The sequence below is a fragment of the Ranitomeya variabilis genome, chromosome 2, assembly GCF_051348905.1.
Source record: "Ranitomeya variabilis isolate aRanVar5 chromosome 2, aRanVar5.hap1, whole genome shotgun sequence".
NCBI classification, from domain to species: Eukaryota; Metazoa; Chordata; class Amphibia; order Anura; family Dendrobatidae; genus Ranitomeya; species Ranitomeya variabilis.
This window is the reverse complement of record NC_135233.1, coordinates 847,524,009-847,542,235: the sequence shown is the minus strand read 5'-3', so window position 1 is coordinate 847,542,235 and position 18,227 is coordinate 847,524,009. Positions and strand designations below refer to the sequence as shown.

The following is an 18,227-nucleotide window of genomic DNA, read 5'->3' as shown; positions in this document are numbered from 1 at the left end:
GCAGCAGATCGCTCTCCACGGTGTCTCCAGACTCTGTCATGTCTGTCACATGTGCTCAGTGTGAACCTGCTTTCATGTGTGAAGAGCACATGGTTCCAGTGGCGAATTTGCCAATCCTGGGGTTCTGTGGCAAATGCCAAGCACTCTGCATGGTGTTGGGCTGTGAGCACAACCTCCATCTGTGGACGACCATCCTCATGGACTCGGTTTATAACCGCTTGTGCAGACACATGCACATTTGTGGCCTGCTGAAGGTCATTTTGCAGAGCTCTGGCAGTGCAGTGATCCTCCTGTTCCTCCTTGCACAAAGGCAGGGGTGGCGGTCCTGCTGCTGGGTTGCGACCCTCCTAGGGCCCCTCCATGCCTCCTGGTGTACTGGCCTGTCTCCTGGTAGCACCTCCAGCCTCTGGACACTACGCTGACAGACACAGCAAACTTTCTTGCCACAGCTCGCATTGGTGTGCCATCCTGGATGAGCTGCACTACCTTAGGCACTTGTGTGGGTTGTAGAGTCTGTCTCATGCTACCACGAGTGTGAAAGTACAACCAACATTCAAAAGTGACCAAAACATCAGCCAGAAAGCATTGGTACTGAGATGTGGTCTGTGGTCCCCACCTGCAGAACCACTCCATTATTGAGTGTGTCTTGATAATTGCCAATAATTTCCATCTTTTGTCTATTCCATTTGCACAACAGCATGTGAAATTGATTGTCAAACAGTGTTGCTTCCTTAAGGTACCGTCACACTCAGCGACGCTGCAGCTATATAGACAACGAGCCGATCGCTGCAGCGTCGCTGTTTAGGTGGCTGGGGAGCTGTCACACAGACAGCTCTCTCCAGCGACCAACGATCAGGGGAACGACTTCGGCATCGTTGAAACTGTCTTCAACGATGCCGAAGTCCCCCTGCAGCACCCGGGTAACCAGGGTAAATATCGGGTTACTAAGCGCAGGGCCGCGCTTAGTAACCCGATATTTACCCTGGTTACCATTGTAAAAGTAAAAAAAACCCACTACATACTCACCTTCTGATGTCTGTCACGTCCCCCGGCGTCCTCAGGGTTACGCGCTGCTGCTCAGAGCTTCCTGCACTGAATGTGTCAGCGCCGGCAGTAGCAGAGCACAGCGGTGACATCACCGCTGTGCTCTGCTTTACTGCTGGCGCTGACACATTCAGTGCAGGGAAGCTCTCGGCAGCAGCGTGTAACCCTGTGGACGCCGGGGGACGTGACAGACATCAGAAGGTGAGTATGTAGTGTTTTTTTTTTACTTTTACAATGGTAACCAGGGTAAATATCGGGTTACTAAGCGTGGCCCTGCACTTAGTAACCCAATGTTTACCCTGGTTACAAGTGAACACATCGCTGTATCGGCGTCACACACGCCGATACAGCGATGACAGCGGGTGATCAAGCGACGAAATAAAGTTCTGGACTTCTAGCTCCGACCAGCGATATCACAGCGGGATCCAGATCGCTGCTTCGTGTCAAACACAACGAGATCGCTATCCAGGACGCTGCAACGTCACGGATCATCATCGTTCTCGCTGCAAAGTCGCTTAGTGTGAAGGTACCTTAAGTGGACAGTTTGATTTCACAGAGGTCTGATTTACTTGGAGTTATATTCTGTTGTTTAAGTGTTCCCTTTACTTTTTTGAGCAGTGTATATTTATTAACTTGTGTCAATATTAGCTGTCAATACTTTTTAAATCTGCTCCATTTTGCACATACTTCCTCAATAATGATACACATCGAGGCTCTATTATCCCCCAGGCTACTGGATCCATCCTGATGTAGTTCCATTGCGCTTGGTCGAGCGTGTGCAGTGCAGTCTTTCTATGATTTTACAAACTTACAAACTTCAGTTGGCTTCCAGAACAGCTCAGCTGCTCCTACACCAGGGATTTTTGGCACATTATTTGGCTCTGTTCTACCTTCAAATTGGAGCTTGAAACATTGTGGATGTAAAGCAGAGCTGACCATTGCACAGCATCACTGTACTGGAAGCAGACTAACAAATCAAAGATTTCTGCAAACGACACTCAATTGATATAAATGGCAGAAAATAAAATCACCATTAGAACTGCTGCCATACTCTAACCCTCTGCCATATGTGCTGCCATTTGAGCTGCATTTGCAGTTTTACAACACTGATCTTAAAGGGAACCTGTCAAACAGTTTTTCCCATATAAAGTACACCCTCATATACAGCATTCTAGCATAACATAAAAAATAGCTTTTACTATACTTACATATGGCATGGTCCGGTCTGATGGGCGTTTAACCTCTTGGACACCTCCTCTCTTCTTACGATCGCCGTCCTCCTTCCCTGGTTCATGTGGAAAATGCATCCTATGTCATCCTACATTATCCCCATGGTGTCCTCCATTGTGCTCCTGCCCAGGCATACTTCTATCTGCCCTGCGGAGGGAATTTAATACTTGATATGCTCTTGGCACGGCAAAGAGAAGTACGCCTGGGCAGGAGCGCAATGGAGGACAATGTGTGGATGACATACAACGCATTATCCATAGCAAGAAGGAGGACGGTGATCTCAAAGTAGAGAGCAGGCGCCAGATAAAAACCCATGACGCCCATGGGATTGAACCGCACTGAGTATAATAAAAGCTTTTTTTGTGTGTTATTCAGAGCGAATTGGGCACATGTATACACTATTCTAGTATGCCGTAACTGCCGTTGGGTGCTGGCCCAACTTTGTATAGGAAAAACCTGAAGGCAGGTTCCCTTTAACAGTAGACATTAAGCACAGCTCAACTGTGTTACAGTTAGCTCTTCTGTGCTTAAACATTTTTTCATATATAGTATTGACCAAATCTTTGGACATACCTGTTCATATAATGCATTTTCTTGCTCTTACTGGAATGCACACTGTACATTCATACAGAAAACAGACAAACCATAAAAAGGAGACGAATGGAAATAAACAGTAAAGATTTGAAGCATGAGTGAAACAAACCAGAATGTGAGTTAAACCTTAGATTCCTAAACGTTGTCTCATTTTACTCTGATGACAGTTTTACATGCCCTTGGCATTTTATATAGCAGCCAGGGACGCTGCTACCATGAGGCGAATTGATCTCTTTGCTTCAGGCGGCAGAAGAGAGGGGGCGGCAGATTCTGTTACTGGATTTGCGCTGCTAGGTTTTTTTTTTTGTTTTTTTTAAACTCCGGGGTCAAGTGCCCGCCCCCCCTCCTCCCTCCTGCCCCCCTCCTCCCTCCTGCCCCCCTCCCTGAAGACGTAATACTCACCTTCCTCCAGCGGTGGCTGCAACTGTGTCTCTGTCTTGTCTCAGCGCCGGCAGTGCGTCCTGTCTTCAGCGGTCACATGGTACCGTCATTAAGGTCATGAATATGCGCATATTCATCACCTTAATGAACACTACCATGTGACTGCTGAAGACAGGAAGGAAGACGCTGCAGAGATGCCGGGAAGTTCTGCGCCGCCCGGTGAGAGGTGAGTATGACAGGGAAAAAGTATGGGGGAGCCACGGACGCAGGGGAGAAGGATGGGGGAGCCATGAAAGCAGGGGAGAAGAATGGGGGAGCCATGAATGCAGGGGAGAAGAATGGGGGAGCCATGAACGCAGGGGAGAAGAATGGGGGAGCCATGAACGCAGGGGAGAAGGATGGGGAGCCATGAACGCAGGGGAGAAGGATGGGGAGCCATGAACGCAGGGGAGAAGGATGGGGAGCCAAGAACGCAGGGGAGAAGAATGGGGGAGCCATGAACGCAGGGTAGAAGGATGGGGAGCCATGAACGCAGGGGAGAAGGATGGGGAGCCATGAACGCAGGGGAGAAGGATTGGGGAGCCATGAATGCAGGGGAGAAGAATGGGGGAGCCATGAACGCAGGGGAGAAGGATGGGGAGCCATGAACGCAGGGGAGAAGGATGGGGGAGCCATGAACGCAGGGGAGAAGAATGGGGGAGCCATGAATGCAGGGGAGAAGGATGGGGAGCCAAGAACCCAGGGGAGAAGGATGGGGGAGCCACGCACGCAGGGGAGAAGGATGGGGGAGCCACGCACACAGGGGAGAAGGATGGGGGAGCCACGCATGCAGGGGAGAAGGATGGGGGAGCCACGCACGCAGGGGAGAAGGATGGGGGAGCCACGCACGCAGGGGAGAAGGATGGGGGAGCCACGCATGCAGGGGAGGAGGATGGGGGAGCCACGCACGCAGGGTGGGAGGATGGGGGAGCCACGCACACAGGGTGGGAGGATGGAGTATAAATATGGAGTATAAATACTAGGCCCTATAGGGGGGACACAGTGTGTATAGAAAGGAGAGGTCAGTGTATAGAGCATGTACCATAAGAGGGACAGTGTGGGGGTCATATTTTGTGCAGACAATATAGTGAGGGGCAATTTTTCATTCAGGAGCATTATAATGACACTTGTATCTTTAAGGGCGTCATGTGGAGACTTTCTGCAAAAGAGCGGAGAAGATGGAAGTCTGCAGAGACGGCTGTGGATGAGAAAACGCATCATGGGGTCTGGATGAGATGAAGAAATGGAGAACGGCTCTAGAGACGACGTCATCTATAAGGTACCTGGATGTAAATGTTATTTGTGATACTGACTAACTCTCATGTTTTTATTTGTTAGGAGCATTAAAGGGGATGTCCAGGTTTGTAATGAGTCTGCAGTCATTCTTTGTGACTGCAGACTTCTGAGTTCTCACAGTGCGCCCTGCAAGCTGTCAGGATTCTTTCGTGCCGGCGATTTACATACATGCAGTCACGTGCTGACTAGACATGTGTGGCCCCACTCTATGAAAATGAACTGAGTGAGGCTGGGCACGTCTAGTCGGAATGTGGTCAGAAGTATACAAATCGCATGCTTGTGCTGACATGACCATCCAGCGGCCAGGGAGAATCCTAAAAGTGTGCAGTGCATGAGTTGTGAGAATTCAGAAGCTGCGATGTCAGGATTCAGCTCTGCAGGTACCAGTAGTCGTCACATGGACACTTCACTCACATGCGATTTTCATACTCATGGTCCTGTGACAACAAGCTTCTCTTCCGCTTCTCTCAGTTTTTCACTGAACATTGAGAGCATTAGGGAGAGGAGCTCGTGGGTACATGACTGAGTGTGCAAATCGCATATGTCCTTGGTGGAGGGGGGGTGGGAGGGGGCCAAAATGAATTCTTGCCCCTGGTGCCAGAAACCCTAGATACACCTCTGCTGGTATGCTACTGTGAGCGGCGATTACCGGGTTCGGTGGAGGGAGGTGTGTGCACAGGCAGTGAGGCAGGGACTGTGTGTGTGTGGGGGGAGGGGCACCATTTTTTCTTTCGCCTCAGGCAGCATAGAGGCTAGGTTCACCCCTGATAGCAGCTTTACCAAGATGTTACCTAGAATGACTTTCAATGAACAGTTTGCCTAGTCAAGAGTTCATTCCAGGGATCACCTACACTTTGAAAGTAATTGTGACTATCAGGTATGTTTTGCAGAGTCAGTGTTGGCACACAGTTGCACTGCAGTGCTGAGCCCTATTCCACAACTGTTCTAAGCTAGAATATGACAATAACTACTTAACTAAGTAAAGAGAATCAACAGTCCATAATTATTTTAAAACGTGAAGGTCAGTCCAGAAAATTTCTAGAGCCTTGAAGATATCATAAAGTGCACTCATGAAAACCATTAATCCCTATAATGAAATTGGCTTTCATGAGGACCGCCACAGGAAATGAAGACCAAGAATTACCTCTCCTGCAGAAGATATGTTCACCAGACATCACAAATTTACAGCACCTAAGATAACAGCCCTCATATAGGTTGCATAGACATCAAGTAGCAGACATATCTAAACATCAGGTGTCCAAAGAAAACTGTGAGAAATGGCATTTATGGTTGAATTGCTGCAAAGAAGCCCATAATGAGGACTGCAAACAAGTAGAAGATTCATGTTTGGGCCAAGCAACATAAGAACTGGACATTAAATCTGCGGAAGTATGTAATGTTGTCTGATAATTCAATTTGTTATATTTGGTACAAACTGCCATGTTATTGTAAGATCCATAAAGGTTGAGTGGATGGTTTCTACATGTGTGGTGCCAACTGTGAAGCATGGAGGGTGAGGTGTGATGTTGTGGGATGTTTCACTTGCAAAGCATGGCTAACATAGCATTCTGCTACAATATGTGATCACATATGCTTTATGCATAGTGGGACTATCATTTGTGTTACAATAGAACAATGACTCAAAACACATCTCTAAAGGTACCGTCACACTCAGCGACGCTGCAGCGATATAGACAACGAGCCGATCGCTGGAGCGTCGCTGTTTAGGTCGCTGTAGAGATGTCAAACACAGCAGCTCCAGAACGATGCAGGAGCGATCCTGTGACGTCACACAGGTCGTTAGCTCCATGTAAATCATTGCTGGCATCGTTGCTTTTGCTGTCAAACATGACGATTCACGCCGATCTAACGACCAAATAAAGTTCTGAACTTTCAGCTACGACCAACGATATCGCAGCGGGATCCGGATCGCTGCTGCGTGTCAAACACAACGAGATCGCTATCCAGGACGCTGCAACGTCACAGATCGTTGTCGTTCTCGTTGTTAAGTCGCTCAGTGTGAAGGTACCTTAAGTTACGTAAGAGCTATGTGACCATGAAGAAGAGAAATAAAGTGCGGCATCAGATTACTTCAATCCAATTAAAATGGCTATGGATGAGTTGGACCACAGAGTAAATCAACAAACTTAGAATCACTGGGAACTCCTCCACGATTATTGGAAATTCATTCCAGGTGACCACTTGATGAAGCTGCTTGAGAGAATGCCAAGGGTGCGAAAAGCTGTCATCAGAGTAAATGTATTATTATTTATTTTAATCACTTATATAGTGCCATTAATTACACAGGGCTTCACACACATTTGTGGCTCTGTCCCCAATGGGGCTCACAATCTAAATTCCCTATCAGTATGTCTTTGGAATGTAAGAGGAAACCGGAGTACCCGGAGAAAACCCTCGCAAACATGGGGAGAACATACAAACTTCTTGCAGATGTTGTCTTTGGTGGGATTGACCCCAGTGCTACAGTGCTAACCACTGTGCTGCCTCTAAATGGGGGCTACTTTAACCCCTTTCTGACATCCGACATACTATCCCATCCATGTAGGCAGGGCCCATATGAGCATGGACGGGATAGTACTTCGAAGTCAATCGGCCACGCACATGTGAGAATCAGCTGACACCCAGCACTAAGTGCCAGGAGCGGTCACGGACTGCTCCAGGCACTTTAACCTCCGGAACATTGCGATCAAACAAGATCGCAGCGTTCCCGTGGCATAGAGAAGCATGGCGCAGGAAGGGGGCTGCCTGTGTGCTTCCCTCAGACCCTCAGAACAACACGATGTGATCGTGTTGTTCTGAGGTTCTCCCTGCCTGCAGACCTCCGGATCCAAGATGGCTATGGGGTCCTTCCGGGTCCTGCAGGGAGGTGGCTTCTGAGTGCTTGCTGAGAGCAGGACCTGAGAAGCCTCCTTCACTGCCTGTCAGATCGCTGATCTGACACAGTGCTGTGCAAAGTGTCAGATCAACGATCTGACTTTATACAGTGATGTTCCACCCTGGGACAATGTAAAAAAGTAAAAAGAAAATATTATACTGCGTAAGAATATTTTTTTTAAAATTCCTAAATAAAGAAAAAAAATTAAAAATATTGTTCCAATAAATACATTTCTTTATGTAAATTTAGAAAAAACAATAAAAGTACACATATGTAGCATCGCCGCGTCCGTAACGACCTGACCAATAAAACTGCTCTCTAGTTAACCCCTTCAGTTAACACCGTAAAAAAAATAAATAGAAATGAGGCAAAAAGCAATGCTTTATCATCATACTGCAGAACAAAAGTGGAATAACACGCGATCAAAAAGACGGATATAAATAAACATGGTACCGCTGAAAATGTCATCTTGTCCCGCAAAAAACAAGTTGCGATGCAGCATCATCAGCGAAAAAATAAAAAAATTATAGTTCTCAGAATAAAGCGATGCAAAAACAATTATTTTTTTATATAAAATAGTTTTTATTGTGTAAAAGCGCCAAAACATTAAAATATGATATAAATGAGGTATCGCTGTCATCATACTGACCCAAAGAATAAAACTGCTTTATCAATTTTACCATATGCGGAGCGGTATAAATGCCCCACCCAAAAGAAATTCATGAATTGCTGGTTTTTGTTCATTCTTCCTCCCAAAAATTGCAATAAAAAGCGATTAAAAAATGTCATGTGACTGAAAATGATACCAATAAAAACATCAACTCTTCCCGCAAAAAACAAGACCTCACATGACTCTATGGGCCAAAATATGGAAAAATTATAGCTCTCAAAATGTGGTGATGCAAAAACTATATTTTGCAGTAAAAAGCGTCTTTTAGCATGTGACAGCTGCCAAACATAAAAACCAAATATAAAAACCAGCTATAAATAGTAAATTAAACCCCTCTTTATCATCCCCTTAGTTAGGGACAAATAATAAAATTTAAAAAAGGTATTTATTTCCATTTTCCCGTTAGGGTTAGGGCTAAAGTTAGGGTTATAGTTGGGTCTAAAGTTAGGGTTAGGCTTGGGGCTAAAGTTACAGTTAGGGTTAAAGATAGGGTTAGGGTTGGGGCTAAAGTCAGGGTTAAAGTTAGAGTTGGGGCTAAAGCTAGGGTTAGGATTACGTTTACGGTTGGGATTAGGGTTAGGGTTGGGATTAGGGTTAGGGCTGTGACAGGGTTAGGGGTGTGGTTAGGGTTATGGTTAGGGTGGGGGCTAGGGTTAGGGGTGTGTTGGGGTTATGGTTGTGTTGGACTTAGGGTTGTGGTTAGGGTTGTGATTAGGGTTAGGGGTGTGTTCGGGTTAGGGGTGTGGTTAGGGTTATGGTTAGAGTTGGGGTTAGGGGTGTGTTGGGGTTAGGGTTGGAGTTAGAATTGGAGGGTTTCCACTGTTTAGGCACATCACTGGCTCTCCAAATGCGACATGGCGTCCGATCTCAATTCCAACCAATTCTGTCTTGAAAAAGTCAAACGGTACTCCTTCTCTTCCGAGCTCTGCCATGCGTCCAAACAGTGGTTTACCCCCAGATATGGGGTATCAGCATACTCAGGACAAATTGGACAACTTTTGCAGTCCAATTTCTCCTGTTACTCTTGTGAAAATAAAAATTTGAGGGCTAAAAAATCATTTTTGTGGGAATAAAATGACTTTTTATTTTCACAGCTCTGTGTTATAAACTTTAGTGAAACACTTGGGGGTTTAAAGTTCTCACAACACATCTAGATAAGTCCCTTGGGGGTCTAGTTTCCAATATGAGGTCACTTGTGGGGGGTTTCTACTGTTTAGGTACATCAGGGGCTCTGCAAACGCAATGTGACGTCGGCAGACTATTCCATCTAAGTTTGCATTCCAAAACGGCGTTCCTTCCCTTCCGAGCTATGCCATGCACCCAAATGGTGGTTCCCCCCGCATATGGGGTATCAGCATACTCAGGGCAAATTGCACTGGAACTTTTGGAGTCCAATTTCTCCCGATACCCTTGTGGAAAAAAAATGATTTTTTATTTTCACAGCTCTACATTATCTACTTCTGTGAAACAATAGGGGGTTCAAAGTGCTCACCACACAAGTTCCTCTAGTGGTCTAGTTTCCAAAATGGGGTCACTTGTGGGGGGTTTCCACTGTTTAGGCATATCAGGGGTTCTCCAAACGCGACATGGCATCTGATCTCAATTCCAGCCAATTCTGCGTTAAAAAGTCAAACGGTGCTCCTTCCCTTCCGAACTCTGCCATGTGCCCAAACAGTGGTTTACTCCCACATATGGGGTATCAGAATTCTCAGAACAAATTGCACAACAACTTTTTGTCACGGGAAGACTAGGTGGGCAAGAGCAAATAAACCGGGCCCCTGCAATTTCCCTCAGACTAGGGAAATCCTGACTGACCCTCTACCTACAGTTTACACTGATGGTGTGCATGTCTAGGCCTCAAACCTCACCCTGTCTCCTGTTTCAACCCTAGGCTGAAACCGCAACCCGCCACCCAGTGAAACGATTATACACCAATACCCACAGTTAGCACAGACAAGGATAACGGAAAAAATATACACCACGCCGCAGTCACTCAGGAATACAGAATAAGTGCACAGGGCAAAATAAATACAAATATAGGAAGGAGTAAATAAGACAAAGGGAAATACACCACCAGCAACGATACTCCAACTACTAGCTCACCACTCTAGACCGAGATAACAATGCACAAGACAGAAGCTATAATCGGCGACGCCCAATGTTCAGGAGAACTATTTAAAGGCAGTGGGCATGGCCCAGCTTCCAATCCAAGCACCAAGTAAATTAACCCTGGACCAGCTAGATAAAATCTAGCCGACGCCAATGAGCAAATAGTGGTCAAAAGCGGAATTACCGCTGTCTGTCGAACGACCTGGTCTGAACAGCGTCCGACATGACAGTACCCTGCCTTCTACGAGGGACCCCAGGGCCCTCACGGCTTATAGGACCCGGCTTGTCCGGATGGCGGCGGTGAAAAAACCTGACCAGCCGATCCACATGAATGTCCGAGGCTGGTACCCAGGACCTCTCCTCAGGCCCATAACCACGCCAGTGTACCAAGTACTGTAAAGTGCGGCGCACTACACGAGAGTCAACCACCTTGGAGACTTCAAATTCCAAATTACCATCCACCAAGACTGGAGGTGGCATAGGCGCCGCGTCCACGGAACCCACCACCTCCTTCAAAAGAGACCTGTGGAACACGTTGTGTATCTTATACACCGTAGGAAGCTCCAATCGGTACGCTACTGGGTTAATGACGGCGGTGACCCTAAATGGACCAATAAACCGTGGACCCAATTTAAGGGATGGTATTTTGAGTCTTATGTTTTTTGTGGATAACCACACCCAGTCATCCACACTCAGGTCCGGACCTGGCACACGCCTACTGTCAGCCACACGTTTGTACCTAGCACCCACATTCAACAGGCGCTGTTTAACTCTCCTCCAGACTGATGATAATTGTGCTCCTAACTGGTCTTCCTCCAGGACGCCGGAAGAGCCCCCCTGACTCAAAGTACAAAATTGAGGATGAAGTCCGTAAACAAAAAAAACGGAGACTCCCCAGACGACTCCTGGCGGTGATTATTGATGGCAAACTCAGCCAAAGGAAGAAACTTTGACCACTCCTCTTGGTTATCCGAAACAAAGCAGCATAAGTACTGTTCCAAATTTTGGTTCATACGCTCGGTCTGACCATTAGACTGAGGGTGAAACGCCGAAGAATGAGACAACTTGATCCCCAGCCGTGAACAAAATGTTTTCCAAAATTTTGCCACAAACTGAGACCCCCTATCAGAAACGATGTCAGACGGAACCCCATGAAGTCTGACCACCTCCTGCACAAATACCTGAGCCAGAGTCTTAGTGTTAGGCAATGAAGGCAAAGACACAAAGTGCGACATTTTTGAGAACCGATCAACAATCACCAAGATGACCGTGTTCCCAGCTGAGGAGGGCAAGTCAGTGATAAAATCCATGGAGATTTCCGACCATGGCTTACTAGGTACCTCGAGAGGAAGTAGTGTGCCAACAGGACGGGAGCGAGGCGTCTTAGTCCTGGCGCACGTGGTGCAAGCTGACACGTATGAGACCACGTCCTGTCGGATCTTGGGCCACCAAAACCGACGTGACACCAACTCCAAGGTACCCCTCACACCTGGATGGCCAGCCAGGACAGCATCATGATGCTCCGCCAAAACCTTTAAGCGGAGATGAAGTGGTACAAACGTTTTGTTGACGGGAAGCTCAGATGGTACCTCCTCCTGGGCCTTGGCAAACTCAGCCTCAACCTCGGTAGTGAGAGCCGAAACCACAACACCCTTTTGGAGGATGGGTACTGGATCTTCCCGAGGCTCTCCCCCCGGAAAACACCTGGACAAAGCATCCGCCTTAGTGTTTTTAGAACCAGGTCTGTAAGTGACAACAAAGTTGAACAGCGTGAAAAACAATGCCCAGCGAGCCTGCCTGGGAGGCTGACGCTTGGCAGACTCCAAATAAAGCAAATTCTTATGGTCGGTAATAACAGTAACCTGATGAACCGACCCCTCCAAGAAGTGTCGCCATTCCTCAAAGGCCAATTTGATTGCCAACAACTCTCTGTTGCCGATATCGTAGTTACGTTCGGCGGGTGACAGTTTCTTGGAAAAATAGGCGCATGGACGCAAACCGCTCAAGGATGAGCCTTGTGACAACACCGCCCCCACACCAACCTCAGACACATCCACTTCTACAACAAAAGGTTTCGATACATCTGGCTGCACAAGAATGGGAGCCGAAACAAACCTGTTTTTAAGAGATTCAAATGCGCACACAGCAGCCTCAGGCCAAACGGAGAAATTGGTACCCTTTTTAGTCATTCATGTCAGTTAGCGGTTTAGCAATGATAGAAAAATCCTTGATAAACTTCCCATAGTAGTTAGAAAACCCAAGGAACCGCTGAAGTGCTTTTAGGTTATCAGGCCGTTCCCAATGCAACACCGCTTGCACCTTAGCGGCGTCCATTTTAAACCCTGAAGCAGACACAATATAGCCCAAGAAAGGCAACTCCTGTACCGAAAATACACATTTCTCCAGTTTCGCATATAGCTTATTCTCTCTGAGAAGCTGTAACACCTGCCTGACATGATCTAAATGAGTATCACGGTTGCAAGAATATATGAGGATGTCATCTAGGTACACAATAACGAATTTCCCCTAAACATGCGAGAACACATCATTTATGAAATGTTGAAACACTGCAGGTGCGTTAGTCAACCCAAATGGCATCACCAAATTTTCAAAATGACCCTCAGGGGTATTAAAAGCCGTCTTCCACTCATCACCTTGACGGACTCTTATGAGGTTGTACGCCCCCCTGAGGTCAAGCTTGGTAAACCACTTAGTACCTGCCACCTGGTTGAACAAATCCGGTATCAGTGGCATAGGATATGGATCACGAACCGTAATCTGGTTCAACTCCCTGAAATCCAAACACAGACGTAATCCGCCATCTTTCTTCTTCACGAAGAAGAACCCTGCTGCCACAGGCGAGGATGAAGGCCTGATGTGCCCTTTGCTCAAACTTTCAGCAATGTAATCCTTTAACGCTTGTCTCTCCGGACCGGAGATGTTAAACATCCTTGCTTTAGGCAATTTGGCCCCTGGTTTAAACCTGATAGTACAGTCATAGGGACGATGTGGCGGCAACTCTGAACAACCCTTCTCAGAGAACACATCCACAAAATCCAGAAGTGACTCCGGAACGCTTGAAGTCACAGCAGACACACATGTGGCCAGGCAATTCTCCTGGCAGAACTCGCTCCACTGAACTATGTCCTGAGTTTTCCAGTCAATTACCGGGTTGTGCATAGACAACCATGGAAAACCCAAAACCACCTGAGCAGGAAGATTCCTGAGCACCTTACATGTAACCTGCTCGGAATGTAAAACCCCAATGTGGAGTTTCACCTCAGCCACAAATTCAGTAATCTCCCCCTGTGAGAGAGGAGCAGCATTGATGGTGACCACGCGGATAGGATGAGGCAGTTTTTCAATCCTAAAACCTGCTGTGCGCGCAAACTCCTCATCAATGAGATTTGTGGCTGAACCACTATCCACAAAAACAGTAATTGGCAGCTCACTGCCAGCGATAATAACCTTAGCAGGGAGCATGCATTGAGAAACCACCATGGAGGATATACATAAGCTCAGATTGGTCTCCTCCACACCCTCTGTGCTTAGAAGTTTTCCGCCGTTGCGTTTTTCTTAGACAGCATAGGACAGATGTTAATAAAATGACCAGTTTTACCACAGTAAAAACAGGCTCCCTGCTTCCTGAGCTCAGGGGCTCGACGCTTCACATGTGACACCCCTGTGATTTGCATAGACTCCGTGGGCTCACCTGCAGCAACCTCACGTGAACCTAAACCCTCTCCCATAGGCGATGTCTCATGCTCCCCCTGACGCAAACGGCGATCAATGCGGACAACGAGACTCATAGCGGAGTCTAGAGAAGTAGGAGTCTCGTACATCAGAAGGGCTTTTTTAACCCTTCCAGAAACCCCATGAATAAACTGACTCCGCAGCGCTGGATCATTCCACTGTGTATCGATCGCCCAGCGACGAAATTCAGAACAGTAATCCTCTGCAACTCGCTCCCCCTGGCGAATAGTGTGTATCTTAGATTCTGCTAGAGCCATTCTGTCAGGCTCATCGTAAATATTTCCAAGAAAGGAAAAAAAACTCTCCACAGAGTCAAATGCAGCAGAATCAGATGGCAAAGAAAACGCCCATGCTTGGGGATCCCCGCTTAACAATGACAACACCAGGCCCACACGCTGAGCCTCATTACCCGAGGAGATCGGGCGCATACGGAAATATGGTTTGCAAGCTTCACGAAAAGAAACAAATTTACTGCGTTCCCCAGCAAATTTTTCAGGCAAAGGAAACTTAGACTCAGCAACTCTACCTGTTGCTCCAGCTTGCACATTAGATACTGCTAGTCCTTGTTGCTGCACTGCCCCCCTCAACTCAGTGACCTGTAGGGACAGCGCCTCCAACTGGCGGGTTATGGAAGTCATGGGATCCATGACAAAACTACAAAAAAAAAAGGAAACCCCCTTTTTTTTTTTCTTTTTTTTTAAAGGCCGATTATAATGTCACAGGAAGACTAGGTGGGTAAGAGCAAATAACCCGGGCCCCTGCAATTTCCCTCAGACTAGGGAAATCCTGACTGACCATCTACCTAGAGTTTACACTGTTGGTGTGCATGTCTAGGCCTCGAACCTCACGATGTCTCCTGTTTCAACCCTAGGCTGAAACCACCGCCCGCCACCCAGTGAAACGATTATACACCAATACCCACAGTTAGCACAGACAAGGATAACGGAAAAAATATACACCACGCCGCAGTCACTCAGGAATACACAATAAGTGCACAGGGCAAAATAAATACAAATATAGGATGGAGTAAATAAGACAAAGGGAAATACACCACCAGCAATGATACTCCAACTACTAGCTCACCACTCCAGACCGAGATAACAACGCACAAGACAGAAGCTATAATCGGCGACGCCCAATGTTCAGGAGAACTATTTAAAGGCAGTGGGCATGGCCCAGCTTCCAATCCGAGCACCAGGTAAATTAACCCCGGACCAGCTAGATAAAATCTAGCCGACGCCAATGAGCAAATAGTGGTCAAAAGCGGAATTACCACTGTCTGTCGAACGACCTGGTCTGAACAGCATCCGACGTGACACTTTTGCAGTCCAATTTCTCCTGTTACTTTTGGGAAAATTTAAAATTGGGGGTGAATTTTTGTGAAAAAAAATATGATTTTTTATTTTTATAGCTCTACATTATATACTTCCGTGAAGCACTTGGGTGTTCAAAGAGCTCACCACACATCAAGATAAGTTCCTTAGGGGTCTTCTTTCCAATATGGTGTCACTTGTGGGGGGGTTTCCACTGTTTAGGCACATCAGGAGCTCTCCAAATGCGATATGGCATCTGATCTCAATTCCAGCCAATTTTGCATTGAAAAGTCAAACAACGCTCCTTCCCTTCCGAGCTCTGCCATGCGCCCAAACAGTGGTTTACCCCCACATATGAGGTATCAGCGTACTGAGGAAAATTTGCACAACAACTTTTGGGGTTAAATTTCTCCTGTTACTCTTGGGAAAATAAAAAATTTGGGGCGAAAAGATCATTTTTGTGAAGAAAATATGATTTTTTATTTTTACGTCTCTACATTGTAAACATCTTTGAAGCACTTGGGGGTTCAAAGTCCTCACCACACATCTAGATAAGTTCCTTAGGAGGTATCATCATGCTCAGGACAAATTTCACAACAAATTTTGGTGTCCAATTTCTCCTGTTACCCTTGTAAAATAAAACTAATTGGATCTGAATCAATTTTTTGTGAAAAAAAGTTAAATGTTCTTTTTTTTAAAAAAACATTCCATAAATTCTTGTGAAGCACCTGAAGGGTTAATAAACATCCTGAATGCGGTTTTGAGCACCTTGAGTGGCGTAGTTTTTAGAATGGTGTCACTTTTGGGTATTTTTTATCATATAGACCCCTCAAAGTGACTTGAAATGTGATGTGGTCCTTAAAAAAAATGGTGTTGTAAGAATGAGAAATCGTTGACAAACTGTTAACTCTTATAACTCCCTAAAAAAAAAAAATTTTGATCCAAAATTGTGCTGATGTAAAGTAGACATGTAGGAAATGTTACTTGTTAAGTATTTTGTGTGACATATCTGTGTGATTTAAGGGCATGAAAACTCAAAGTTGGAAAATTGCAAAATTTTCTAAATTTTTGCAAAATTTACATTTTTTTCACAACTAAACACTAGTAATATCAAAGAAATGTTACTACTATCATGAAGTACAATATGTCACGAGAAAACATTGTCAGAATCACCGGGATCCGTTGAAGCGTTCCAAAGTTATAACCTTATAAAGGGACAGTGGTCACAATTGTAAAAATTGGCCTGGTCATTAACATGCAAACCACCCTTGGGGGTAAAGGGGTTAAGGAATCTAAAGTTTAAATTAAATCTGTCAGCAGATTTTGCTATGTAATATGACAGCAGCATGATGTAGGGACAGAGAACCTTATCCCAGCAATGTATCAGTTAATTTACTGAATGCAGCAGTTGTGATATAATCACAGTTTTATCTGCTGCAGAGTCAGCAGAGTTCAGAAAATTGAGCCCTGCATAACTCCACCCACACCACTGATTAGCTTCTTTCTGTGTACATCATATAGTGACAGATAACTGCTAATTAATGTTGGGGGCGTGGTTTGATTACAAAGCATGTGACACATATTCCTTTAGTGATAATCTCCTGCTGATAAAACATTGATTGTATTGAAACATTACAACACAGCATAGCAAGTGACACAATTGCGGAATCAGAATCTCTGTTCCTACATCATGGTGCTCTCAGATTACACAGGAAAACCCTCATGACATATTCCCTTTAACATATTATATTTTGGTTTGTTTCACATGTACTTCCTTATTCCTTGTTTCCATGTGTGTTCTTTCATGGTTTTACTACTTTCAGTCTGAATCTGTAATGTGCAATTTCGAATAAGAAAAAGAAAAACCATTGCATGAACAGGAGCATTCCAACTTTTGACTAATACCTTAAAAGTTGGCTACTTTTACAAAATTAAATCTAAGATAAAAACAAAATGAGCAAATTCCCTGTAGTAACTAATAAATAAACAGTAATAATACAGGTAAATACTAAGTTAACATTATTTTGATCAAAGAGCATAAAAGCCATCCCGCCATGACAAGGTGTACCCAATCGTACTGTCATGGTTTGCCTAGCTTGTGTGAAAAGGTAGATCTAGGGTTAATCTTGATGGCCTTGCTCTGGCATTCTGAGAGGCTTCTTATAGCCTCATTGCGGGTCCGCTCCTTGTCGCTTATACTCTGACCCTTGGCTGAGTGTGTCTGACCTTCTTGCGCCTGTGCCAGTGCTTTGTGCCTGTGCTCCATTTCGTCTATCTGGTTCTGATTTGGCTGTGTCCCTGTTGTGAGTTTTGCCTGCCCCTTTTGTACTACGCTGACCTTTCTGTGTATGACCTCTTGGCTACGTCCTGTCTACCCTCTGCCTGCTTTACTTGTACTGCGCTGCCCTCTCTGTGTGTGAACCCTTGGCTACGTTCTGACTATCCGTTCTGTCTTTGCCCCTTGTCGACTTTGTACCATGGTTATCCTTCTAGGAGTTTTGCTTCTCCTCCTAGCTCTCCAGAGTTAGGCTACGCCCCCAGAAGTCATGTGCTTCAGGTCCTGTTGTCCATATGTCAACAGACTTCAAAATACTTTGAACAAACAGGGTTGTGTCTCCCCCTTTTTTGAGCTGGGCATTTTGTTCATAGAGCTTTCCATGAGTAGGTGCCTGAACAGTCGGGCCTGGATCCTGCCCTGCCCATATCTATTTTGAGGTCTGCTGACACAGAGAGATTTAATAGAAGAGATAGGACCATCCCATTTGGGTACACCTTGTTGTGGTGGCTCTTAAGGTTTTTTGATCAAAATAGTGTTAACTAAGTACCATTTGTTATTTGCATGTACTATTGATTTTATTACTACAGGGTATTTGCTCATTTTGTTTTAGTGTCAGATTTTGTT

At 45.7% G+C, this 18,227-nt stretch overlaps 1 protein-coding gene across 2 annotated transcripts in view; it reads right to left on the bottom strand.

The window, feature by feature from the left end:
* Positions 1-18,227, bottom strand: part of LOC143808008 (alkaline phosphatase-like) — a 116,087-nt gene that overhangs the window by 28,802 nt on the left and 69,058 nt on the right. The window lies entirely within an intron of this gene.